General features: G+C 48.6%; 1 protein-coding gene and 1 long non-coding RNA gene across 2 annotated transcripts in view; one reads left to right on the forward strand and one right to left on the reverse strand.

Moving 5' to 3' along the window:
• Positions 1-25,066, forward strand: part of LOC129383804 (uncharacterized) — a 106,294-nt gene extending 81,228 nt beyond the window's left edge. The window contains exons 2-3 of the long non-coding RNA XR_008611683.1: positions 23,587-23,648; positions 24,935-25,066. This is a non-coding gene — a long non-coding RNA (uncharacterized lncRNA). The remainder of the gene's footprint in view (positions 1-23,586; positions 23,649-24,934) is intronic.
• The window catches only part of Grip (Glutamate receptor interacting protein), a 150,068-nt gene that overhangs the window by 111,420 nt on the left and 12,037 nt on the right, over positions 1-26,611 (reverse strand). The window lies entirely within an intron of this gene.

Consider the following 26,611-nt stretch of genomic DNA (forward strand, 5'->3'; position numbering starts at 1 on the left):
CTCTCTCTCTCTCTCTCTTTCTAGCCCGAGGTCCGTCACACAGGTTATATCAAGCGAGGCGTGCGTAGAAGCGCCCCTGCAGCTCTTTCATGCCGTCTATTCCCTTTAAAAGACACACAGGAGCGTAACAGCTAGCAGCAGACGCCGATACACTGCGTCCTCGTTTTCAACTCGTATTCAAATACGCACGACGGGCGCGAGTCACCGGCGAGCGCGAGTCGCCCGCCGTGGACACCGGCGCATCTCGCATACGAAATGAGGGCCCGGTGGGGGCTTTCCGGGAAGAGTTCCAGTGGAGCGGCGCGCCGCACGTCCGTGGACTGAGGATGACGTCGAGAGAGTCCCTCCGCACCGCGCCGCGTTCACTGTCGGGCGACGAATTTGAACTTAATCATTCAAATTCGGAGGAGGAGTGACGAGCGAGCGCCCGCATGTGTAGCCGCCGCCTTGCAGATTTAACGAGTTTTCTTGCGAGAAGGAGGGCGACCGGCCGCGTCTCCTCTGTTTACGGAGTCTCTAAACTTTCTCAGCTTTCTTTCTTCTTTTGCGCTTGGAGGCTCTGCGACGTTGTTCATTTCGCGCCTCCGATGGATTCGTAGCGTCGGGCCGGCCGCGCGTGATGGAAATACGGGCGATACACGCGCGTCCACTGTATATAAACGCATGCCGTGTTTACTCGAATGTAGGGTGATGGTTTTCGTTAAACCGGTGTCACGATGTGGCGGCGGTGAGGAACATGTCAGTGCCGAAAACTGTCAATCACGGATCTGACTTCTTTGTGTCCACAAGAACAAGTAACACTCAAGGCACCGCGATGACGGCAAGCACCCACGTCGGTCGTCAAAATCTCAACTACAGGTCGGCCCTACACGTGGTCCTAGAGATGCCTTTTTATTCCACCACCACCAAATATTTAAACAAGAGCCTTCATGGAAACTGTTGCCTTTTGGACGTTTGTTTTCTACCGCCGGTACAACACGTTCGTGTGGTTCAGATTTACTCATCCTCTGCAAGCGTGGATGTTTAGCCCAGTGAGATGTCACACCGTGCACAATTCGTTTCCTACCTTTCAATGATCCCCGTGGCCTACCGTATGACATCTTACTTGGCCTACATAGCCTCTGGCGCAGTGGAATGTGCGACAGGCACGCTGAACCACCGCGAAACACTCGGTCGTTCTTTTCGGGAATGTGCTGCCCACGGTGGTAGTGTGTGTATGCTCGCACAAGAAATAGCGCCGGGCTGGATGTCCTTGTTGGACGCTTGCGCATGCGCTTGCCCGAGTTTTGAATGTGCTTCCAGACGCCTTAAATTTCTATAGCGCTTTATTTTTCTTGTTTTGCTGAAAATTCTGCTCCCATACTGTAATAAAGAAAAAAAAAGTGGGTGTTTAGCCCAGTCAGTAACACACTGGACTTCTCACCGTCAACGTCTTTTTCCTTTTGAATTTGTTTTTCTTTTATACATTAGTTACTTTATAGCGATTATCTTACTTGACAGACGGACGGACGGGTTTCTTCGTTAGGTCGGCATAGAAATGCTTATGCATTAAAAAAAAAAGCATGTTAAAGTCGAGTGTCTTACGGAAAAAAAGAGATAAGGGACCTGTACTATAGTAGTTTGTCTTACGTCACTGAACGTATGTTACAGTGAAGAGCTGTTTATCTTTGGATATGTGCGTGTGTTATGAATGGGTTTAGAATATTTCGTACCTTTTATGCGTTAATATTCGTGCTGATTGAACTGCTGCTTTTGTTATCGGGGGATGCGAGAGCTTTGTCAAACTGCCTACAATGAGCAGCCATCTTTCCCACCTCCTTAGTTCAGTACTTTCAGAGAACGAAGTAAACTATTTGTCTATTTTTCGCAGTCGAATGCACTTGTTTTGTTGTTGTTCGGCTTACATTGAAAGAAAGCTTAATTTTTTTCCTGACCTATCGTATTTGTACTAATATCGAGGTCCGGCATATATGTTCGAATACATACGGTAGTGTGGCGGCTGCCTTTTCACTGCTTCCTCTTAGAGTGTTATTTCCGAAAAGCAGAGCTTAGCTGAACTGTGAATGCGGTGGTTCGGTTCGCTCTTTTCGCACCATATTTTTGGCCTCGCTTAGTTTCCTTTTTTTCTCTCTCTCGCTATCGCCCGGTTGGTTCTGTTGGTTCTGCAAAATGTCTCGCGTTTGCCGAACGAGGAATTTGTAAGATACCAGCTCGAAAAGGGGGAAGTATGGGATAGCAAAAGCTGGAAGCTGGGAATAGAGGAGGGCGGGGGGAGGCTGTGAGTCGTTCGCGGGACATTGGAAATGCAGCAGGAAGCTATAAAAATACGCGGCTTGTTTTCGACCTGCTGGGCCTTGCAAGTTTTTTAACAGCCCTTGCATATGCAAAAATCGTGGCCTAAAGAAAAAAAAAAGAAAGTCGGGTAGCTCTTATCCGCGATTACAACTGGCCTCGCCGATTTCGTTTCGTTCCAGCATTCTCTCTTTTTCACCTTTTTTTCTTTCCCCCTCTTATTTTGAATATTTGCTTTTCGTCGGTGCTTTGAAGGCCCGCCACAGTCTTAGAAAGAGTAGCGAGGGCCAAGCGATGCATTTCTTGATTGTTTTTCTTTATTTTGCCCTGTTATCTTCTTGTTCAGTTTCATCTCAGTTCGGCTCAACAAACATGGCCATGCTTTACATTACATATATATATATATATATATATATATATACATACAAACATACATACACACACACACACACACTGGCTGGGTAGGCTGGCTGGCTTCTTGGCGATCGGCCACTTGAATAAAACATGAGGTTCTCGGGCTATCCATTGATTTTGTTTTTATTCGGCCTCTTTCGGATAATGCGAAGTGAGCGTTCAGTGTAAGAGCAGGTATACCGTTTCTTCCCTGCCCTATAAAGTAACACGAATTGTATTAATGCTATCTTTTAAGCTTCACGTTTTCTGATACTTCTCTTGTTTGCTTCAACTGCTGGCGTCCTCTTATCTGTCCGCCGTGTGGAGAGAGAAAAAAGAAGCCTTTCGGGGAATTCGTGCTAACTCGTTACGCCCGCGGCAATGCTTGCAGATTACCGACGCCCATGGTTGCCTGGCTTCCTCGCAAGCGGGCTCAATTTCCTCTGATAATGGCGTGCTGTCGAAACGTTTCTCGATGGAAGACTGCAGTGTCAGTTCTGCCGAGTAACGCAACGGAGAAAGAAAGAAAAAGAAAACGTTGATTGAAGTCTAACCCTGTACGGTCGATAACAGCGACTACACATTACCTATTTTTCGTTATCACTTCGTTGTATTAACTCGTACACGTCCCGAATTCAAAGTATGACCTGCCGCTGACTGATTGCGCGGTTTTATGGGAGCTCTCGAGTTCTGTTCGGCAACTTTTCGCCCCGGGACCTACAACTTGGAGTTTGAAAGGAACTTAAGAGTTGACTGTATATATATATTGACACGTGTACCTATTTATCTGTCTTTCCTGGGACTGTATTTCATCCGCTAAGAACTTAATGTTATCGCTCAACGCAAGACCTGCCTGCATGATTTGGAACTTACCTGAAAGTTATCGTTGATTCTATCTGCTGTGTCTGTTGTCACCGGACCTTGTGTAATCTGACTGAATGCGCGACGCGAGTTGTGTAGCATTCTCTGGAAGGAACGCGGGAACCAACGATTGCGCTGGAACTTTCGACGAGTCATGCATACAAAAGCCGATGCGCTTCACCCGCAGATCGGATTTTCGACGATCGCCGACTCTGCTCGACGCTATATCGTTGGGTTTGGTCGCGTGTTTACTTGTTTTGCTGGGCACCAGTTGGCCCAATAAGGAATTAAATTTGCAACTCGCAGTTTCGACACTGCGTCGTTGTTCACCGTCGCTGCCACGCGAGCATCAGGTGGAGGTGCTTTTGCACCTCCACCTGGTGCACACTGCGCAGCCTTGGCCGTAATTATGCAACGGGTAACGGAGATTATAGACTGACAATTAAGTGCGGCAAGTCCATGGCGGGTTGGAAAAGTTTCATGGTGACGAACAAACAGCGTACAAAAGCGTAGTCTACGCGGCTTTTTTTATCGCCGTTTATACGTCACCAGGTAACGAATAATGTGCAAAGATGGTGGAGGGGGGAGCACCTTCGTGGAATAGTTGAAGAACAAGAAAGCGGGTCACCACTGCAAGTCTGCAATCACGTGATAAAACGGTGACTCACTTTGTGAACAAAACATGACTGTATAAATTACGAGCAGCCATCATCAGCATACGTCGGCAAAGACTGTTCTGTGTCTTTGTTAATTTGCCATTGTGTCGCACAAAGCAATGAATAAATCAGCCAAGCGGCCGTAAACGAGCCGCTCAACACTGCTAAATTAACAACAAAAACCACCACTGAGAACAGAGAACAGCCGCCGGAGAGTTTGTCCAGACTGCCGATAGTGCCCCCTTTTTTTCAGCCGCGAACACAATGGTGGAGTTACGTTCAATAAGGACAGCTCTTTTCGCAGTTTCAACTAGCAGGGGGAGAGGCGGGGCAGCCCGTTGTATTGAATGCACTCGAAAGCCCCTACAGCGTACAGCGACGGGCAACGCGGGACTTTGCAAAGCCTTTGTTCCGATGCCGAACGCGGGCGGAGACTACTATGCGGAAAGCCGGAGGAGATGCGTATGCGTATGCGCGCGAGCTGGCGAGTGTGTGCGCCTGTGTTGTGGTAGGGTGGGCGGTGGGGTGGGCTCTCAATTCAAAACGTCGCCTCCCCGCCTCCCCCCGCCGCCTCCCCCCTTTTTCTCCGGCCCACCCTTTAGTTCGCCCACGAGAGAACTCGCGTCGAGGCACGCGCGACATCTGTGTGTGAGCTCGACCGCGCTTTGCGTCCAATTCTATGCAATGCGGGCGAAAACTATATACGCGTCGCGTTCAGCCAAGTCAGAAAAGAGAGAACCGTAAGCAGGGCTCCCTCCCCCATTGTACGCCTGCGATCGCGGCCGACTGATTGGAAGCTTCACGGAAGGATCACTAGACCGCAACGGGCGAGCGCCTCCCTCGTTTTTTTTTTTTTTTTTTTTTTCTGGAACGAGCCGCCCGGCGTTCTCGTTACGCACTGGCCGACGAAAATTTCTAGCCTTCGTGGCACTGCATGGAGACGTTGAAACGGGAGTTTAGTCTCCAGGGAAAGCGCGCACAATTAGAAGGGGGCGTTACAGAGAGAAGTTTGGACCGCCGGATAGACACGCATTCGCGAGCTTGGAAAGCAAGCGAGGAGGGAGGGCAGGCGGGATGGGTGCCTATAACTCGATGAGGCTCTCGGGACCTCAGGACCACGCTGCCTCTTTCCCTCCCGGTCTCCCTCCCTCCGCCTCCTACTGCGTCAGCTAGCAGAGTGCGTTTGGGGCCTCGTTAACGCTGCGTCGCGCTGAGACGCTGGCGACGACGACTCGCAACTTGTAAACAGACATTAGAGAGGTTTAGCTTGTCCGCGCAGCGTATTACCCCTTCACGGAATACTGCGCTGTCGGAGACGCGAATTGCAGCGGAAACGCTGGTTGTGACATCTAGTGACGCTTTGTGTAACCGTAACGCGTTAGAAAGGTTTTTCGTTACGCGTATATTCTCGTCGAAGGGGGGGAAAATGCCTGTTAGCGATCACGCCACAGTTGATTCTTTGCACCAGCGCACACAAAACATAGAATATGGTCGATCACTGCGGTAACAGTTCTGCGTCACCTCCGGCTGACGTTAGCGCCGCAAGGTGGCACCAACAACGCGACCGCTTACGTAGACGTGAGCAGTCACATTGGTGGCGCTACCTTGTGGCGCATAGTTTAGCCAGAGAGAACGCAGAGTTCTCTCTGGTTGCATTCTTAGATGGTGGTGTAAAGCATCAGCAGTGACGCAATCGTCAACATGCTGTTCTCTCTTATTTTATTTCCCCCGAGAACGCTAGCGTGAAAAAAAAAATTGTTTCTAGCGGGTTGTGGTTGGACGAAGCACCACGAGATGTCGCTACCAGCGTTGCTACTGCCGGCCACATCTCCGATGGCCCGACTCGGATATTCCGCAAAGGGCAACACGTGTTTGGACATGCTAAACCTCTCTAATGACTTGTATCCGTGCTGACTAAAACGCCCTACTTTGTATGCATTGCCACTTCCGGAAAAGCGAAAGAGCGGAGACGTCGATAGGAACGACATAACGCCCCTGAAACAACAACAACAACTGAAAACATTGACTGTAGAGATATCATACGGCCCTTGGTGCAACCACAGTTGAAGTGTTTCTCTGTTGCATGACAGTTTGCTGCCGACGAATTTAGACCAGCAGCTTAGTAGCACATAGTTGGTCATTGATCCCTGTGACGCAGAAGTAGAAAGCGATCCGCGAAACCTTCACGTTGTTTGAAAAAAGCCGAAAAGGAAATCTATTTGGCATGACGTGTACGCATACAGTTACACGACATCAAGACACAGGAGAAATTGCTTGTATATTAACTTGACTAGGTCTAGCTGGTGCTCTCAATGCATATAATTTCGGCTTTGCTGTGTCCGAATATATATATGGTAATCTCCGAATATATATATTCGGAGATTACGTAGGCAATCAATCAATGTACACGACGACCCACTGACGCGATTTTGCACTCACCGTTCGAAGCGGGTGAATTCGTACACCCGCTGTTAATCAAGTCCCTCAGCGTTTCTTTAAAGCAAGCGGTTAGGACTTTCTCGCGTCCAACCTAGCTCTCCACTCTGTTTTTTCTTATTTTTTTTATTCCGCAATCCCTGTGTCCTATGCGTCAAACGGGAAGGCTTTGTCCTGTATCGACGCACCGGCTGGGTTTCGCTCCCGCGTCGATACCGAACATTTATTCTCCTAATGACTTTGTCGATCCTCGCAGCCGCCGTATGCCAGTGTTGACCCTTCTCTCCCTCCATCCCACTCTCACTCCCCAGTTCCCTTTGCGGCTCAGCTTGCAACACACGAGCTATTATAAAAACTCATAATAATAAAGAAACGCGCTAGACCATGCATCGCCTTCGTACGGTCGTCTGCATTGTCATCGTGTGCGTCGTCGAAGCTCAAGCTTTGACCCAAGATATCGGCTGCGGCTTCGACTTTCCATGTCTGGCTGTCGTCGTGTCGACGCTGTACTTTCGTCTGGTTCAGTTTGGTACTGCCTTTTTGCTTGTTACTCAATCCCGCTGACAGAAGCAGAAAATCGCTCGTAGTCTTTAGAACTAAGCATAAACTGGGCAGGACGCCATGGGCGCTCTAGGTTGTGTTCAATACATGGTAACCATGAAGCATTCCAGGACGCCATCGGCGCTCCAGGTTGTGTTCAATACATGGTGGCCATGAAGCATTTCCAGCTCCAGCAATCGCTTGAGCCAAACACAGCCAAAGCAGAGCCTTCGAGATCGGAGTTTGTTACTCAGAGGGATCCGTCATTCAGTCGTGAATTTGGACACCACCTTTTCGTCGTCTGCTACATAGACAAGCTTTGTGTCTGTAAACAAGCAGGTATAATGCAGGCATAATACAGGCGAAAATAGCAGACGATAGGTAATGTTCGAGGCATGGCGGCCATAACGTGTTTCCGACTCCTGCAGTACGAAAAATCACGATCTTCAAGATTAGCTTCTATTATTCTGCGGGAGCCGTCGCTTATTAATATTATAGAGGTGCGATGTGGACACATACCGCGTTGACACTTCTCTTTTTTATTTCCTCGATAGCCGCTTTGAACAACAATATTTGTCGAGTAACGTTCCAAAACCTGTCCACGTCTTTTGACTTTGCCTTCCACGAAAATAGTGCACGCAAATAAATTTGTCTTACCTCTTTACAGCGATGCTGTTAGCCTCTAGTTGATCGGGATATTTCGTGGCGGGCTCACCCAAAAACAAACGGCAGCTGGAAGGCATGTGTTTGAGTTTCCGCGTAACATGTTTATGCCTAATCCTCGTACGTTGGAATAACAATCGGCTGCTATCACGTCTGCAGCCTGTGTGTAAGTCGTACTTTATGCATATTGTGACGGAATTTACTATGAAACATTCATTTAGTTCACTAATGCACTTGCGCTTGGTGGAGGGCCTAGAAGAGTGAGAACGGATGCTGCACTACGTACGTCGCTTTTGGTGGTGCATCCTAAGGTCGTCTAACGTCATTTGTGCTTTTCTAACGCCGGCAGCAGCCTCTGTGTACATCCACTTGCACAGGGTGGAATGGAGGAGGATTTTTTGTTTTTGTTTGTTTGTTTGTTTTTCTGAGAGTACTGAATGTGAGAACAGCGTCGCCGCACCTCCGTGGCGTGACTCTCTACAACTTGTCTATACATCTATGGGCTCCAGGTCACGAAACCTTACAGAAGGGCTCACCGTCTTCTCCTCAGTTTTTCTTCATGTACAAAAAAAAAATCTGTAGAAGAACTGGCTATTTTAAGACACCAAAACTTAGTATTACAGACTACGGCGAAAAGGGGACCTCCTACTGTTTGTAAAAGAAGGCAACGAAATGTGACCAATATTTAACGGCCACGACAGATGGCGGAAAACAAAAGCAAGAAAATAATCATAACAACAAACAAGCGACATCTACCGTTGAGCACGGATAGTATCGATGTCAGCGTTGAGGATTATTAACTGTCGGCGTGTCGTCGTATACTTGGTGGGCGTAATCCATCCGGGGCACACGTCAATTAGGTTAATATCACTGGCTGTCGGGACACTCAGCAGGAGCCTGAAGACAACACTCCGTCTCGGCAGTTCGATGCAGTGCCGCGAGTGCTACGACAAGTGACCTTCGGGATGATAGCAGATATTTCTTTTACTTGCGACAGTGCTTATGTTCTTAGTATTTGCGCAAGGTCGTAAGGCCTCTTGTCTGAAGCCTTGTGTGGGTCATATGTGCTCCTCGGGTCTGCAGTTACGCCCATATTTACTTGGTGTTTGCACCGGTTTGAATTCGTCCTGTCAGAAGCCAACTAGAAAACTGAACCAAAAGAAGGAATACTCCGTTGTCCGGCCTCCGGTCGTTCTCCGCGCGACGCAGAGTGAATGGGTGCCCCACGGCAGCATTAGCAAATCACAATGGGCGATGCCTTGCTATGTTCTTTGGAACAAGCGTCCGGCTCTCTTTGCTGATTAGCAGAAGCGACACCAATTCCGGCACTGCACCGAAGTGGTGAGACGAAGTGTACGTGGAGCCGTGTTTCGACGCTAGGGGGCGAAGGACAGGACAGAGACAGGAGTGGCGATGGGAGCGTTCTGTGATCATTCTTTCTTTCGTTGTTCTCTCTCTCTTTTTTTTTTTTTTTTTGGTCTGTAGACGTCTAAAAGACGCTACGGTTCTCTCTGTCCTTATTAGGCGACGTTTCGAGGGTCGAATCTTTGCGCAGAAAGGATGGGGCGAACAGCAACATAAATGGCCGAGACGTATACAAAGGAACACACTGGGGGCGATTGAAAATGTTAGCTTAATTTTTTTATGTAGTATATTCATATAGTATAGTATAATATAATATAAAAATATAGCATGTAGTCAGTACTGTTAAGAGGTCGTATTGCTGCTACATGTTCAAACACAGATTCATGGTCTTTTCTAGTCATCGTCCCTTAGCCTATCGAATTCATTCTCTTCCCTTATTTGAGATTTTAACGTATAGCGATACGCTCTTCAAGGTCGGAAACACCCGGTCTGCATGCTTGGAGATAACCTGACAAGTGACCTTCGGGATTATTAGAGATATCGATTTTACTTGCGATAGTGCTTACGTTCTTAGCATTTGCGCAAGTTCGTAAGGCCTCTTGTCTGAAGCCTTGTGTGGGTCATATGTGCTTCTCAGGTCTGCAGTTACCCCCACTTTCACTTTACTTGGTGTTTGCACCGTCTTGAATTCATCCTGTCTGAAACCATTCATGTATTGCATGTGTAGTCATGCACAGGAGGAAAACAGGTGAGAAAAAGTCACCGAAGTCTGTGAGACAACGCCCTTAACGTGTCGATAAATGCATACTAGATGGCGCCACAGTACACCACCGCAGCAATCACAAATGATTCATCAATGCGCGTCATGTATGTGCCATTGCAATAACGCAGATTTCGTTAGCGTTCAGCGGAAGAGGCGATTGGTGAAAAAAGAGCACGTGCGTCAGTGGCACCGCGCGCAAGAAAGACCTGAACTCGCTATGGCAAGTTGTTTCAGTCGCCGTTTTACACGAAAAAGCTTTAGTCTCTTAGATGTTCGTTAATGGGTGCCACATTCGGTGCTATGCATTTGGCCCTTTTATGTTAGCATAAAAGGATCTGCAACGTTGATAAGGATGAGCTAGGTTCGGAAGTCGATTTGTTGGGGAACATGTGTGACATCTCAGCTCCCGCGGTCGTTGACCTCCTGCGACCCTCTGTATAGTCGCACCACGTGCCGTTTTCTCGTATAGCGTTCGAATCGATTACTGTTCTTGGGGGGGCTTTGTTTCCGAATCGCCTCATTAACTTGTCGTCAATCTTGAACGCGCACGCTCCTTTTTATTTCCAATCGGAGTCGGAACAACATCGCCGCTTGTTTCTTTGCCGCCACGTTTTAGTTCAGGTGCCTTTGTTCGACGGTTGTTAGTGCATAAACGCAAACATGTATCGCACTACGTTGAAGTTGTGACCCTTGCAGTGCGTATAAACGTAAGGGGGCTTTGCACGAAATTACGCGTTGCACAGGATGACAATATAAAGACACACTCGTACACGCCGCATTTGGTTTCATAGCGTTCAGATAAGCGCTTCTATAGATGGAAGTGTGCTTCACATAAATTCCAACAGACGTGCGTTGACAGGAAGCGGACAGTGACTGCATAGTGCCCGTAAGGAACGTCGCAAGAAAGTAGAGCCCATCGAATGTCACAATCGATCTTTTCTCTTTTCTTTCTCTTCTTCATTCCCTCTTTTTTTTTTTTGTCGCTTTTGCCGTGGTGGTATAGTGGCTTCTGTTGGGCCTCGCGGATTTACGGATGGCTGCATTCCTCACCCGGGGGTGTAATGTTCGTGAGTGCGTTAGCGGAGAGGCGACGTGCCGCGTACAATATACGCCCGACGTATTGACAAACAAGCCTTATTTGTCTCAGGCCTGTCTCTTCCCGAGCCGTGGTTCGCACTTCCACGACGACAGAACATTCTTTACTCGCACGATATAGATGGATATATATATATATATATATATATATATATATATATCAAGGATCCGCGTCGTGTAAAGGTCGGAGTACATAGGATGGCTGGACTACATATCCGCGCCCGCGGACATGTCTTGTTTAAACGAGCTTTAAGACGACGTTCTTTTTTTGTCTGTTTTTTGAGAAAGGAGAGCGGGCAAACGGCGGATAAGACCGCAGCTCGCTTGAGGTGCGAAAATTTGGGGCTGTTTGAAAACACCGTCTGAAATGATGGCCAGACTGCAGTGTGTGCCTTTGGTGCCTTGAACTCGGTGTCTGTGAACGTCGGTTGTAAGCTCGTCGACGCGTTTGGGAAGTCCTGCCACGTGATCTCGGAGAAGGAACTCCATCCCGCCCTCCTCGTCTCTCATCCCTATGTTCTTCTTGGAAAGTAATGAGAGAACTCCTGCGCATGTGCGTACACGTATGCGCACACTCACAAACATACGTGTGCAAACACACGCACGCACACACATACACGCGCTGTGTACGGCGATCAAAGCGCGAAAAGAAAAAAGATCCACAATGGCTATGGAAAGCGCTTTCCGCGCTTTGGTGACGTCACAAATCTACACCAACTTGTCCAATTCGTTGTCGTCCTGCTCCGGCAGCAATGGTCACCAGTCCGAGTGCCCCACAACGTTCGGCACATCTAATACTGCCCGTAATACTGGCACAGAGATAAATGCCAACAGGAGCATTGGCTCACCCGGCAGCGTACACAACGGACAAATGCGATACATCGCTACAACCATAAAGCATGGTTACTCGACAGAAAGGAAAGAAATGCCGAAGAGGAAGGGAAAGAGGCGAAGTATAGCAGAAGTAAAAAGTAGGCAGTGAGACAGTAATAGTAACATTACAGAAGAAGGCAGAATGAAATAAAGAAGCGTGGCACACGAAATCTCTGCAGGCCCTCTACTTTCGTGTGTTTCGCCCGACGAAAAGCTGACGGTGCAGAGTGCCTACAGGGGCTTCTTTTCTGCCGACAGAAGCCGCTTCCGGTAGGCTCTTCCCTAAAGGAAGCCTACACAGTAACTCCTCCTCCTCCTCCTCCTCTTCTTCTTCTTCTTCTTTCACGTCATTTCATTGGGTTTTCTTTTTCTTTTGGTCACATACGGAAGCTCGCGTTTTCACTTTGACGTCGCCGAGGAGCTCGCTTACACGGAGGCCCCACTTTCGTTTCTTGCATGCCAACGCGTCGCAAAGAGGCCTCCTTGTTGTTCTCGATCACACGCATCTCGGCTGTTTTACTCGCCTCGCGTTAAGCATGTTGTCCTTCGGCACGTTGATTCTGGTCATTTCTTCCGAAGCTCGTGCTTCCTTCTTTCTTTTTTTTTTTTTCGTTTTGACGTATCACCGAAGTGTTTGCTTACACTGAGGCCATCTTCGTCTCCAGAGTACCGACCTGTCGCTCTATAGAGGAGCTCATCACGCCCCTGAGCTGCGCTATTTCATCCGTTTCTTGCTCCTAGGTTGTCTCCTTCGTCACGTTGCTTCCTGTCTATTGTTATCCGGCTCGAGGTAATCGCTTTACTTTATTTTTTTTTCGCTGTTCTCCTGCGGGAATATCGTGGGAGTCGTTCGGTCGGTTGTTACCGAAAGCCGCGGGCATAATACCTCTATGACAGCGACGGCTCGAGAGGGCTGCTGAAAGCAGCCACGGTTTAGCAAGAAACGGACGTCATCGTGACGTCAAGGCGAGGATGTAGGTATCGCAACAAACGAACGAAGCAAAGGTAAATGAATAAAAGATGACACCTCGTCCGGCATCGCACGCGAGTTTACCCCCTATCGTTCGGGAAACAAGCTTTGCATTCGAATGCGCCGTTGGGTAGGAACCGAGAGCTCTCGTGGGGATCGGTGCCTCTTGAGAAGCAGCCAATGCGGTGCACGAGGCAAGCGTGACGTTCGATTCCGTGTGGTCTGGCGTTCCAAGACCAACACTGGGAGGGCTATGATGGATGTCACAGTGGAGGGCACCGGATAAATTTCTGACCAGCTTTTTCTTTTTTTAATAAGTACTTACATAAAATTTACGACTTGTTCGTTCTTTTCTGAGTTTAGTGAAGGTTCAAACCCTCTAAAGCCTACAAAAAAAAAAAAAAGAAAACAAGAATACTCATGATGGAAAAGCGCCGCTGAAACGGATACTTAGGAAGAACACAAGACAAAGCGCTTCCCAAGTCTCCAGGACAAAGCTGTTCCAAAGCCTCCGTTTTAGCAGCTCTTTTCGTTCATGAACGTTTACCAACAGGCGCAGCTTACAGCTAGTCTAAAAGAAAGAAAGATACTGGCAAGTGCGAAGGATCTCTAGTAGTGGTAACAACTTTATTTCGTCAACAGAAAGGATTTGGTTGACTTTAGTGGGCTTCCAGCATGCGTGAGGTGGCCGTCCGATCAGTTCCTCCAGTGCCACCTGTTATGGTCGTGAGGCTCTGTCTGTCGGCAACTTCCAAAGCCCAGCTGACGGCTTGCAGTTGAACCGCCGAGTCCGAGCAGAACACCTAAATAATTTTCTTTAATACTTGTTTCTAAGGTCCGTAGTGTTGGGCTTTGGTACGCAGGAGGTGGTTGCTTCGTGACGTCATGATTCACTGGATTGCTGCGGCTGCGACATGTGAGCGCAGTCGGGAGAAACGCGTGCAGCACTCTCGGTAATTTCTTTTTGTTGTTGTTTATCAGCAACGTCATCGTACCTAGCTTTATCGCTAAACGACGTCAGCAAATTTCGCTATGTGTCGCATCGTCACTATAATGTCGATGACGCCACGACAGGCACCGTCATCCATGCGTGTGAGGAGCTTGTACTAGAGTTTCTACAACTTCGAAAATCCGTGTTTCGGTGCTCATTTGTTGTAGTTGCGTGCAGTACAGCATATGCATACTGATGCCGCTCTGTTGTAATTACTCCCTCGCTGTAATGTTACGGAGCTACAGCAGGGTGATTGCAAAGTTAAACAAAAATGGTGGCAAGTAGCTATCGCGGCATGTACAAACGGCTCATTCGTGTACATACGTATCGAGCTTCCTTGAACTCCACCATTCGCACCAGAGAAAAATCGAGAGGAAAAAGAAAACACGTAAGCATGAGTGTATAGCAGGTTGCGAAAGTGGGCGCAGGACCAATTCGTTTTTGCCAACACCTGTTTCGCGCCTTTCCCGTTCCCAGCCGATTGAGAAGCGCCTATACTGCCACCATTCGAGTCCTTCTTTATTTCAATCGTCGTCCCTGCTTACTTCAGCGTGCTCGAACTGCCGTTCTTTGGATTGGATTCTGCAAGTTCTTTCTTTCTTCCTCTTTTTTAAAAATTTCTTCCATCTTCTTCTCTCGACTAAACTTGAATGCAGACTCTCAACAGCATCGTTACCTGTTTACAAAGAAAACCCGAACGCTCAATTACTTTTTTATTTTCTCCTCTTCTTTCTCTCTCTCTCTCTCTCTTTCTATGCTCCACCTCACTAGTTGCGTGCAATACAGCGAAAGGTGCGAGTCGCGTCCAGTGTTGCTAACTGGTTGAGAAAGTCGCTACGTTTAGTGAGTTTTTAGTCCCGTTTAAGGACAGTTTTGCTTTTCTTTTAAGTCTAGTACAGAGGCTGCTTGAGTATATTGACTAATGTAACCGGTGAATCGTCCGGTTAAACTTACTCGAGGGACTTTGACTAAATTCCAGGCCTCGCTCCCACTTTTATCCCAATGAATAGGGGGGGGGGGAGAGAGAAGGGGGGTGCATATTGACACGTATACTTATATTTAACGGGCGACCACATTCGCCGGCTAACAAATGTTATCGCACAGCGCTGGACGCGTCTGCATGTATCCGAAGTTTCTGGAAAGTTATCGATGCTTCTATCCGCTGTTTGTTGTCGCCGAACCTTGTGTTATCTGATTTCATCGCGTGACTCGAATGTTGTAGAACTTTGTGGAAGGCATGCGGGTCCCAGCGATTAGTCTGGAACTAAAGCTGAAACTAAAGCTCTACCAAAAGGCAGCGCAGCCGAAGTGGCGAAATTTTTTGTCGAGACCATCCTGCTGCGACATGGTGCCCCAGAAGTCCTCATCACTGATAGAGGAACGGCTTTTACAGCAGAGCTCACACAAGCCATTCTGCAATACAGCCAGACAAGCCACAGGAGGACAACTGCCTACCATCCGCAAACGAATGGTCTCACGGAGCGCCTGAACAAGACCCTCGCCGACATGCTAGCAATGTACGTCGACGTCGAGCACAAGACGTGGGACGCGGTCCTGCCGTATGTAACCTTCGCTTACAACACGGCGGTGCAAGAAACGACACAGCTCACGCCGTTTAAGCTGGTTTACGGCAGGAACCCGACGACGACGCTCGACGCCATGCTGCCTCACGTCACTGACGAAGAGAATGTTGACGTCGCTACCTATCTCCAGCGCGCCGAAGAAGCCCGACAGCTCGCCCGCCTACGGATCAAGAACCAGCAGAGGACCGACAGCCGACACTACAACCTCCGACGACGCTTCGTCGAGTACCAGCCCGGCGACCGTGTTTGGGTGTGGACCCCGATACGCCGACGAGGACTCAGTGAAAAACTACTGCGACGATATTTCGGACCCTACAAGGTCATCCGACGTATTGGCGCGCTGGACTATGAGGTCGTGCCAGACGGCATTTCGCATTCACAGCGACGCCGCGCACGATCTGAAGTGGTCCACGTGGTGCGTCTTAAACCCTTTTACGTACGCTGACGAACTTCCTTATTTTGTTGTTTTCTTTGCTAGGAGTGCTTTTCTTTTATTACTTTCGTTTGTTTGCGGCATCGGGTCGATGCTTTTTAAGAGGGGGGTATTGACACGTGTACTTATATTTAACGGGCGACCACATTCGCCGGCTAACAAATGTTATCGCACAGCGCTGGACGCGTCTGCATGTATCCGAAGTTTCTGGAAAGTTATCGATGCTTCTATCCGCTGTTTGTTGTCGCCGAACCTTGTGTTATCTGATTTCATCGCGTGACTCGAATGTTGTAGAACTTTGTGGAAGGCATGCGGGTCCCAGCGATTAGTCTGGAACATTTGATGGCTGCTGTATAAAAACCGACGCACTTGACCCGCTGAGCAGATTTTCGACGATCGCCGACTGTGTTCGCCGCTATCGTTGTGCTTTAAGTGTAGCCTGTTTTGTGGGCACAGGTTCGCCCAATAAAAGCTAGTTTTGTCTTTCACAGTACTGCTACTGTGTTCTTTGGCGTCACTACCACGTGACAATATATACGCATCCATTAGTCGCTGTAGTTTTAGAGACATACCGTTTCAGGCGCTAAAATGAAAACGCACAGAGGACTCTGTTAGAGAGATATATGGGTGCGTCAAAGATGCTTTTCAGTGCGCAAAGGACAATTTCGAGCTCTGATACATTTAGACAAAATTAATCGGGGTTGTTTTCGCTTCTGACGTCATGACCACTGAATCGCCACCGCAGTATATGAAAACTATGAAATATGTCTGAGAGCAAGAGAAACATTACCAAAAAAATTCTACGTAAATGAACTTCATCTTTGTCATCACCTAATGACTCTTCGGGGGAAAATGAGTGTTTTGGGCCACAACCTGCAAACTTCGTCGTCCCCCCTCCCCAATTTAAAGCTTTTTATATGAGCACTAGCAGCGTCAGCCAACCAGAAAAGAGAATCCGAGGAAGGGCTTCCTCTGGTTGTCCGTCCCCGATCGCCCTCCGCGAGACATCGACTTCGTGCATGGTAGCGTCACGAAATGATTAGCAGAGTACAATGGGCGATGCATACGCTACACGTACAACGTATAACTGCCGAAGCCTTCACTATACGAGGCTTATGGTGTCCGTACTGTTATTTACGTTTACTTGCTCGTACACTGATCGAATACCAGACTTTTCTTTTTTATTAATATGTACCCTGCAGTGCTTGACTTAGCGTCAGAAAGCTTTACACTTGCGCAAAATATAAGCACTCTATTCATTGTCTCCGAACAAGTTAAGACGATTCAGGTTGCTCTGCTTACACCGTTCTCTGCGCTAACACAGTTTCTGATGCATTGGCATTTATGTGCTTTCTGGAAAACGTACGCCTGTTTTCTATACGCGCTCACTTTACTGTTGTAACCGATATGTGCTCATGAATCACCAAGTGTTTGCTTTTCTTATTTTTCATTGTTTCGCGGAGGGCAGGGTGAGTTACAACCCCAGGCTCGTTTTCCGTGCGCGAATTCCAACTCCAGTAGTTTGTTTTCGTTTGCGAACGAGCCAGAACAAGCTTCGCGAGCGAGTTCATGCCCTCGCCCTCCCATTCTCCGGAGCTGATTGGCTGATTTAACTGACTGGCTGATCGTTGCTGATTGTAACTGGAACGAGCCGCCACCAGCCGTGCATGCAGTGCACGGAATCGGTGAGACTGAGCACAGCTCGCTCCCCTCCCCTCTCCCCCTTTCCTCGAAGCGTTCCCTGAAAGGGTTATCGAACGGATGCCGGGAAAGTGACGTGAAAGCTTGTTTATTCTCGAGAGGCCGTCCGAGACCTCTCACGGCCACATTTGCGCTGTTACTCTTGGCAAGCAAAGTGTATTATGTACGGACGCCCTGCCTCGGCTCGAAACCTGCAATGCGCTGTGAAGGCTACGAGTCCCTCGCGACTCTGCAAGCCCCGGCTACGTTGCGCCTGGTTAACACTAGTTAGGACTTAGGTGAGGCGTTGGACTAGGGCCAGGTGGTTATAGCTTGCTCGCCGCGAAGAGCGCGAAAGACACGGGCGAGGTAGGTCGAGACGGCGACACAGGTTGTTGCAGCCGCGTTTTAGGATTGGTTATACTACTAGTCGGGAGTTCGGTGAGGCGTTGGACAAGTGGTTGTGGGTTGCTCGCTGCGAAGTGCGTGAAATACACGGACGAGGTCGAGACAACGACACAGGTTGTTGTTGCCGCGTTTTAGGATGTGTTCCAAATCTCGGCGTAGAGGGCTATTTCTTTGCTGTCTTAGACCATTTGCGACTGAATACTCACATCAGCCGTCAAACCTAAATCGACCAACGAAATCACATCGTGGCGGCTCAGGTTTGACAAACACGGAGCTGTAAGGTGCAAACATAGAATACCTTTTTGAAGAAAGACGCTCTAAGCTGCCGCCATTGAAGGCAACCCAACCCAGAAACATTCTACACTCTCTGCAAAGGAGGCGAAAAGGAGCTTACGGCGCGTTCAGGTTAAGACGATAGTGAGCGCACGCACTCGCAGACATGCGTCATAATCATCATAATCTTCGTCGTCATTATATTTATGTCCACTGCAGGACGAAGGCCTTTCCCAGCGATTAGTATATATCTTGCGTAAGCTGGCCCCATCATACGCCTGCAAATTTCTTTAATTTCATCAAACCGCCTAATTATTCACCGCCCTCAACTGCGCTTCCCTTGGCACGATAATTCGTACATACATACATACATACATACATACATACATACATACATACATACATACATACATACATACATACATACATACATACATACATACATACATACACACACACATACATACATACATACATACATACATACATACATACATACATACATACATGTCGTCCCCTCCCTTTTAGGTACATACGTGCTTGTTTCTTTTCTTTTTCACTTTTTCTATAGTTGCGTATACACTGCTCCATCACTCAGCTTGGCAATTTGTCCGGAGCTTTGCGCCCCACGCAGACTCTGAGAGCAGATGCATCTGTGCGCACGCGATTCGGAAGCCACTAGGGGCTCCCTTAAGAAAGGTTCTATAACGCTGCACGGAAATATATGGCGACGCTGTGCCAAGTTTTGTTAGCAGCTTCCGAAGCCGGAGCACCGTCGTCCTCTTGGGCGACTTTGTAAAGTCCTCCAGCTTCGCCACCTCAGTTTTGTTTGTTTGTTTGTTTGTTTTTTGTTTGTTTGTTTATTTGTTTCGCTCTTTCTTTCTTTCGGGTAGCATGTTATTCTTTCGCCAAGTCCGGCCTCTTCTTTATACTTTCGAATTCAAGTTTCTCGTTTTACTGCCGCGTTGAAAAACGTCGCAGCCTAAAACTTAAGCCCGCCCGCGGCTGCCCTCTCGCGCCTTTGTTTAAAATAACGCCGCAGAGACAAGCGGTCGAACAAAGCGAGCCGCGAAGCCCCGGTGTCGGCTCCGCTTAATGCCAGGTGCAACCGACGTGAAACTTTCGGGACACCCCACGGCGTTTCGCGAATGAGCCGGATTTTCGCTCACGCCACTCGTTTCACACTTCAGGGATTTGATAGGGCTACGTAGCCTGCGATCTGTTTCTGTGAGCGCCTGTGTTTGTGTGTGTACGTTTGTGAGTTCGTGTGCATGTGTGTTCGTGTTTGTGCATGTGTGGGGCAAGGGGGGGGGTTGTGCGTGTTTCTGTGGGTTTGCGCGTGCATGTTTGTATGCATGTACACTCACTACTATGCAAATGAATGAAGCCAAGAAAAGCATAAGGGTAATTATAGCTGTGGTTGAAATTTAAATGTAGAAAATAATGAAGAAAAGGGGAAATGAAAGTGAACAAAAGAGATAACTTGTTTCCGGTGCCGACCGAACCCAGAGCCTTCGCAAGGCCCACTGTAAGGATTGGGAGGTCAATCCCACCGTTCGTAACCAGTTGTCAAGATTGGAGTCGGGCATGAATTAGATGGTAGCTGGCCCATGCCGTCGTCCAACTTATCCACGCTGAGGACGTTGTTGAAGAGAAGGACTGCTTCTCATCGAGAACGAGGAATATGTGTTTATTTACAGTATCTACATAAGGACGTTGCAGTTCATCAGTCTAGCATGACTGCGAGAGAAAGTACACTGAGCAGCCGCACAACAGCGGTTTATAAACACTCGGTTCTTGCTCGATCCCTAGGCGAGGGAAACGTTCGACCAGTAGACGTAGACGAGTCGCCTTTCTGCGGGAGGGCTTACACACACACAGTTCCGCACAGGTTCACGGTCCCCACCGACGTCAGACGGTCTTCGCAGAACTCGGGGCCTACATCAGGAAAAGCGCATCTTATTCCCCGAGCTGACCACCGCAGCGCGGCCGCCGGTTCTCCATTGCCTTGCGTCTTGAAAGGCGCGTGGGACGTTGCCGCCAAATACGTTCCCTCGGGAACTCCCCCGCACGCGGCAGACCAGGTCGGCGGTGGCGTGTTCAGTCACAAAGCCTGGTTCGTCGAACTCATCTCGGCAATCTCGCGACACAGAGTGGCAGACGTGGCGCATTGTCCTCCGCACACATTACACTTGGCGACGCCGTGTGGCCAGAGGGTTGCGGTGGCTTTCCAGGAAAAGTCGACGCCGCTCTCGCATCTGGCTGGCAAAACTTGCACCTCAGCGAGCCGCTCTTAACACCACACAGTTCGACGGTCTGCACTGTAGCAGCGATACGGCGCCGTCCGGAGTGCGAATAGCATTTGGCGAGACTATAGCCGCCGTCGAAACAAAGTCCTGGTCAACCCGAGACGAACACCAGGAATCCGACGATGCAGGAAGAGGTATGCTTGGGGCATAGAGAGAACGTGAGGGAGTACCCCTTGGCACGGTAGAGGCATCGAAGCGGGATACGAAGTCCAGTGGTTTCGCATCTGCTCCCGGTCCACGGGCTTCACTTTTCCGGAGTGGCACGGCCTTCGTCCTGCGGTGGACTTAAAATAGGTTGTTGTTGTTGTTGTTGATGATGATGATGATGATGACAGCACCTTCCTCTCTTGCGGTCAGAAGAACATAGTGATGAGCCCGCCTCTGGAAGGTCGTCCCCCTGGTCCAATAGGAGGCACGAAGCACGGACCTGATGCCCGACGGCTTCACTCCTGCGCCCGGAGCACTGGCGATCACCTTCTTCCCCGCTGGCTTGCTCTTCTCTGTCTTTTTGTTGTTGTCGTCGTCGTCGTCGTCGTTGTTGTTGTCGTCGTCGTCGTCGTTGCCTTCAACTTGTTCCTCTGCACTCCCCGGATTCTTTTCCTTCTTCTTTTCTCCTTCGGCAGTGCCGAAGGAGAAAAGTCGCTCATTGGTTGAGCGCTTCATTTATTTATTTATTTATTCATTTCATTCGCGCAGCCGTCGTTGTCATCGTCTTCGAGTTATTTCTTCGGCACGCTCGTGCAACCACTGGAGCGCGCAGTCTTCCGTTGTCGCAGGGCCTGACCCCCCCTTCCACTCGCGGCATTCGCGCACTTTGGCACATCAAAAGCGGCGAACGCGGTTTAAATCGTGCATCCGACACCCACAAAGAGGTGCTAACGCAATGCTAACGCATATTTCTCTCGAGTTCACAAGTAAATCGCCATTGAATTTTTTTTGCCAACCTTTCACATATCTCTTGGTCCAGAGGCTTTCGCCATAACGCCAGAGCAGCCGACACAAAGACGCGATTCAATTCAATTTTATTTTCAACATCAGAAGACAATGATGTTGCGGGCAGTGTACAAAAAATAAAAAAGCCTGGAACACGTGGTTCAAAGCGTCCACCGACCATCACATTTGACAGACAGCAGCACAACGGTGCAAAAGATCATACGAATGTGTCAAACAATCGATGAAGTACGTAGTACGTATATACTCTCGAGTTTACTTGGGAACGCGTGCATGCCAACTGCGCCCATCCGTACACTCCCAGCTTCCTTCGAAAAAAAAAAAAATGTCCAGGTTCTCGACCTAACTAATCCCGTACCTCCCTCAACTATATACCCAACTGTCTGCCAAGACTCGGCGAATATATCGTCGCGACTGTCTGACTCCCGTTAATTCGAGCCCGTCGACTCCTCCTTTGCACTATACGTTCTTCACCGAGCAATCTCCGCCGAAGCGTATGAACGCCTACTCGTCTCCTCGAGTCTCGCGGATGCCGAGAACGCACGTGAGGGTTATGCGCGTCACTAATTGCGTGCAGTGCAGCAGGTAAACCATGCCTTCCTTAGCGGTGTTTCCCAAGTGGTATAGCGATATGCAACGATAACGGTTCAAGCGGTTTTTTGATCGTGTTATGCAGGAAAGTTCACATCACGAAAGTTTATACGTATACTTACGTTATCGTCGGCCTATTTTTATGTCCACTGCCCAGGTCGAAGGGCTTTCCCGTGCGATCTCCGATTACCCCCGTCTTGCGCTGGCTGGTTCCAACCTTACGCCCGCAAATTTCCTAATTTCGGCACCCCCACCTAATTTAATGCCGTCCTCGATTGCGCTTCCCTTGGCACCAATTCTATGACTCTAAATGGTCCCCCGGTTATTTATTTGCCCCACGCATCACGTGGTTTGCAAAGTTCATTTTTTTGTCCTAATGTAAACTAGAACGTTGGTTATCGCCGTTAGCTCTCTGATCCACACCGCTCTCTTCCTGTCTCTTAACGTTACGCCTAACATGTTTCGTTCAATCGCCTAAGGATCGCCCTTCGCGCGATCCTTAGGTTGTTTCTTTTGTTTTTCTTTTCAACGACAGTGGTTAGCTCCCAGACGGTATTTGGTAATGCCTGCCGTATGCACTCCAACCCATTTTTTATTCTTACTGTACAATCTGTAAACTGTAATTTCTCATGATCAGGTTCCCCTAGCTGGGAGTAATTAATTAACATAACTATATATATTTCTGTGAAGACTCTAGAGGCTAACTGGCGATCATAATTTCTTGTTCCCTTGCCAGGCTATTGAACATTACCTTTGTCTTCAGTATATTGATCTTCAGCTCCGCTTTTAGGCTTTCTTGGTTAAGGCCCTCAATCATTCGTCACTATTCATCCACTGTGTTGCTGAATATGACAATGTCGTCTGTAAACCGAAGGTGGTTGACATATTCGCCGTCAATCTTCACTCCTAAGCCTTCCCAGTATGATAGCTTGAATACTGCTTCTATGCATGCAGTGAATAAATAGCATGCGAGAGACGTGCGTCTCCGTGCCTGACCCCTTTCTCGATAGGTAATTTTCTACTTTTCTTGTAGCGGAGGGCCCCGCCGAAATTTTGACAACCTGTATAGTGTCTCACAACGCGCACCTCTCACAACGCGTGAGGCTCACATTCCAGCGACCACAGCGGTCGGCAGTCGAACCAGCCACCTCGGGCCGAATTCACAAAGCTTTTCGTTGGTCTTGAGAGCTTCTTGTCACTGGTCGGACGCCTTGGCAAATACATAGTGTGTTTAAAATTGCGATTGACTGTGGGCCTGTACATCTGCAGCGTAAAAAAAATAATAATAAATTGTGTGTGTGAACACAGCCCTGGTGTTGGCCGTCAAGAACACAGTTTCTGTGCAATGCATGCTGAGCCTATTTGCATCAATACCACCGCTTTTGTTTCATCTGTGCATACCATGATCATAAGTTTTTTTCGTCTTCTCGCCCCCTCCCTCGCTTTTTTCTCCTCCGCAGGTGGCCAGGCCACTGGTGGCACGTGTGACCCAGGTTGACCTCCCTTGGTTGAGGGGCCGAAGGTCAGGACTCGATCTCGTGAACCCACCTAAGTGTTCTGTGTGTTCTCCTCCAAAGGCCTTTCTGACCGCGATTCCAGTCCCTATGCAAAGTGATAAGTAGACGCTTGCATATACACCAGCAGAATTATCTCTATTTCATTAAAGATCTGTCTATTTGTCTGTCTGTCTGTCTGTCTGTCTGTCTGTCTGTCTGTCTGTCTGTCTGTCTGTCTGTCTGTCTGTCTGTCTGTCTGTCTGTCTGTCTGTGTCTGTCTGTCTGTCTGTCTGTCTGTCTGTCTGTCTGTCTGTCTGTCTGTCTGTCTGTCTGTCTGTCAATGCTCATCGGCCTTCTCGTGCGACAACGACTATTGCCGACGTCATCAGTCTCTCTTGCCTCATTTTCCCTCTCAGCGCGTGCGTGAAAAGAGAAGTGAACTCAGTGCGGACGTCGCGTGACCGCACGTTGTTTGAGCAGGATCGCCCCCGCGGCTGCGATCAATGCTGGCCGCGGTGGAGGCAGTGGTGGCCCCGCGCTGCCACTTCTCGAAGGCCCGTGTCTCGACGCTGGGGCGCAATAACGCCAGAGCTGACGCCGCGGGGCTGGCGTCGTTGCACGCTCCACGAGGCCGTACCGGTCGGGGCGCAAATTGAATCTCGGACTCGGCTATCGATGACGTCGCTGGCTGCTTTCTCGTTTTTTTTCTACCTCTCTCTCTAGCTGTCTGTCTGCTGACTCTGTTTGTAATGCATCGTGCGTTTCACGAAAGCTTAGGTCATTCGGGTTTGGTCTCGTCTGGTCTGCTCTGGTTTGGTTTGTCTGGTCTTGTCTGGTTTCGTGTGGTCTGGTTTCGTTTGGTGTTGTCTTGTCTGGACTTGTATTGTCGCGTCTTGTCATGTCTGTCTGTCTGTCTGTCTGTCTGTCTGTCTGTCTGTCTGTCTGTCTGTCTGTCTGTCTGTCTGTCTGTCTGTCTGTCTGTCTGTCTGTCTGTCTGTGACTGTCTACTTGTTTACGTTACACGTTCGTTATTGAGCCGAAGACGGACAAAAATTAATGGTAAAAAACACTCGAAAAAGAAAACATTCAGGCAGAACCCATCCTTTGGGAAGGTTTATCGTCGTTAATGCGATCAGCATTCAATTGGTGGTTCACAAGTAATTTGGTGGTGTGAGATAATGTATCGTCATTGTTTTGTTATCACGAGGTCACGTTTAAAGGTCAATAGAGAGAACTAAAAGAGCCACTGCCGAAACCCGTCACGTGTGAGCCGTCAACTGCAGCTGGGCTCCTCTATCGCGCTTTCCTCTAGACACGCTGCGCCATCCAGCGGCGCGCGCGCGAAGCTTCCCTCCTGTTGCGCGTGGACTCCGAGATTGCGGCGGCGGTGTCGAGCCGGTGTCTGCTTATGGAATTAATCAATAAATTAATCTTGAATTGCCCAGCTCGTGATTCGAACGACCGTCCCCAAGCTCTCTAACCGGATGCCCTGTCGACCACACCAAAGGCGCATGTTTGTAGTGGGTCAACGATTCTCGCCGTTTCCGAACGCCTTCGATCGCACGAACTCGCGCCTTGACACGACTGAAACACTCATTGATGTTTACAAACGCGCAAGCGCTTCACAACGCTTATAGAAACAAAAAATGTTCGACTCGTAAATGAACCCTCGCCGATCGGCCTTCATCACGTGGGAGACAGAGGAAACCTTAATTACTTTGTTTAGCGCAAAACAACGGACACAAGAAAGAAGACAGGACAAGGCCCTGGCCCAGCACGAAGAGGAAACCTTAAAAGGCTTTAGTTTCGATTTCCGATTACTAAGACGCAGGGCGCGCCATCTGGTCGGGGGAAAAAAACCTCAATGAGCACATTTCAAATTATAACATACACCAGATGTTATTTTCTTGGAGGGGGGGGGGGGTGATGAGGGAAGATTATGCGAATATTAAAAAGAATGGCTTGTTGCAGCCCATTTCTAGTTCTTGAGATGGATTGCTCAAAGAGGCGCACGTTACTTGAACGGAAAATCAGAATCTTGTGATCGGATATGATGAACGAAATTGCACTAAATCTCGGAACTAATTATATTACGGTGCATAGTGCACTTGACGAATTGTAACCGGTGAGTTTGCAAGCCTTTCACAACTTCTGCGGAGACACCAACGGCCCGAATGCGAGAAGATACTTCGAAATTGTTTACGTCACACTGACGTCTCGGCGCTAGCGTTTCGGGGCGAAATAAAAGAAGGAAAAAAAAAACAAGTAGAAGGCCGGCCTTCATTTCCTCTTCTAATAATCCGCATCTTAGCGCGAAATTGACGGAATTACAATTTTTGACGGGATACTTTTTAGAATTTCTCCTTGGCGTTCTTTTGAGGAGGAAGCAAGCGAGATGGCGGCGTCTCACGGTCAGAGTAAGCTGCTGACGCAGTAAATAATTTCGGAGGAATAGGTATCGCTAAAATCTACTTCTTTTTCTTTTTTCTGACTGCCTTATTCTAAAAGCCGGCCAAATTTCGATGGGATTTGTTAGCGGATGAAGGCAGGCATTTCTGTGCGCACGTTAGGCAAAGGCTTATATTCAGTCAGTGATGCAGCGCTCGTGTCAAAAATAAGCCAAAAAAGAAAGATACCCTTCACCTCGAGCGATTTTTCAGCATTCTCCGGCTCTTCATACGGGGTGATCATTTTTAAGTTTTCCGGAATGTGAAAAAAGATCGCCTGTTGCAGGTGACAAAGTTATAGTCCCTGAGCTCGATTATTCAGGAAGGTGGACATTACTTGCACGAGAAATAGAAGTACATATTAAGCTAATGAACAAAATTGCGCTGATTAACTTCTGAATTACTTTACGGCGCATGTTGCAATTTACGAATTGCAGCCGGCGAGTTTGCAAGACGTATCTACACTTGGAGTGAACTTCCAGAAATGGCACCAGTTTGGAGATATGCGCCATATACTTGGCGTAAAAATTCACTGTTGACCC

Source organism: Dermacentor andersoni, chromosome 9 (genome assembly GCF_023375885.2).
Source record: "Dermacentor andersoni chromosome 9, qqDerAnde1_hic_scaffold, whole genome shotgun sequence".
In the NCBI taxonomy this organism is placed as follows: domain Eukaryota; kingdom Metazoa; phylum Arthropoda; class Arachnida; order Ixodida; family Ixodidae; genus Dermacentor; species Dermacentor andersoni.